The following is a 1,357-nucleotide window of genomic DNA, read 5'->3' on the forward strand; positions in this document are numbered from 1 at the left end:
TTTAAGCTCGAAATGAGACACTGTTGGTGAAACTTCATCATGAGAACGTCACAAGCTGATCACGCTCTATGATATGACTAGTATTATGTTGCTTCTAGTAGGCTAAGCGCAAGCCGAAACATCAACATGTGAAAGTCGTAGAATTTTGCAATCAAACTGTGGCTAGTACTGTGATGTTACTAGTAACCTTTTCTTACGTCATATGGCCAAGAGAGCATTTGAAGGCGAAACTTCTGCATGGGGAAGCTGCATCATGAACAAAAGTTTATATCGAGTATTATGTTGACGTTAGTAGGCCCTGGCCGAAAGCGCAGCATGTGAAAGGTATAGATAAAAGTTATCGTTGCAGTCAGTACTGTGTAGTTACTAGTAGCTGGATTTAAGCTCGAAGTGAGACACTGTTGGTGAAACTTCATCATGAGAACGTCACAAGCTGATCACGCTCTATGATATGACTAGTATTATGTTGCTTATAGTAGGCTAAGCGCAAGCCGAAACATCAACATGTGAAAGTCGTAGAATTTTGCGATCAAACTGTGGCTAGTACTTTGATGATGCTTGTAGCCAACCGAATTGGTTGAAAAGCCCAATAAGTAAGCTAACTTGGGAGAGCTTGTTGGAAACCAAATGCTACTAGATTGGTCCAAATACATCCTTCAACAGGGGATCACTTGGCTCGCTTTACGAAGAGGAGCACAGCTATATGTGTTAATTCGGTATGAATCGCAAGATTTGTTTACCGACCTCTCTAACGCAAAAGGCGGTCTCGGCTTCGGCTGTTGACTGCGTCCGATTCAGGGTTATATAACTCTCGATTGAACACATTGATGTTCTATTGTTGGTGCTTCCAATAAAATTGGAACACTTAAAGCAGAACCGATTCAAATAATAGCATTCTGATCAATGATTGCATTCCTTGATCAAGAACTGCTGGAGTCATTGTGATGGCGAATTTTCTTCATAAGAAAATTGCAAAGAGACGGAACTTAATGAGACTAGTATTATGTTGTTTCTAGTAAGCGGAAGCTGAAACAGCAACATGTGAAAATCAAGTTTTGTTCAATGATCTCGAGGCGATAAGTACTATGAAGCAACTAGTAGCCTAAGCATGACTCAGATTTGAGACAGTCAAAAAGACTGGCGAAACTTCTTCACATGAAAGTTACATAGAGAACTACAAATGTATACAGCGAGTATTATGTTGTTTCTAGTAGGCGAAAGCTGAAACATCAACATGTGAAAGTTGTCTGCAAACTGTAGAACGATATGTGATTAGTACTGTGCTGTTACTAGTAGCCAGTCTGACTGTAGAAGCCAAGACAAAGGGAAACTAATGCATCTGAAAAGGACAAGTTAT

At 40.1% G+C, this 1,357-nt stretch overlaps 1 pseudogene; it reads left to right on the plus strand.

Moving 5' to 3' along the window:
* The first annotated feature begins 651 nt into the window (after nt 1-651).
* Nucleotides 652-803, plus strand: LOC142358034 (5.8S ribosomal RNA; annotated as a pseudogene).
* The last annotated feature ends 554 nt before the right edge of the window (nt 804-1,357 follow it).

Source organism: Convolutriloba macropyga, unplaced genomic scaffold (assembly GCF_964194025.1).
Source record: "Convolutriloba macropyga unplaced genomic scaffold, txConMacr16.3 SCAFFOLD_5325, whole genome shotgun sequence".
NCBI classification, from domain to species: domain Eukaryota; kingdom Metazoa; phylum Xenacoelomorpha; order Acoela; family Convolutidae; genus Convolutriloba; species Convolutriloba macropyga.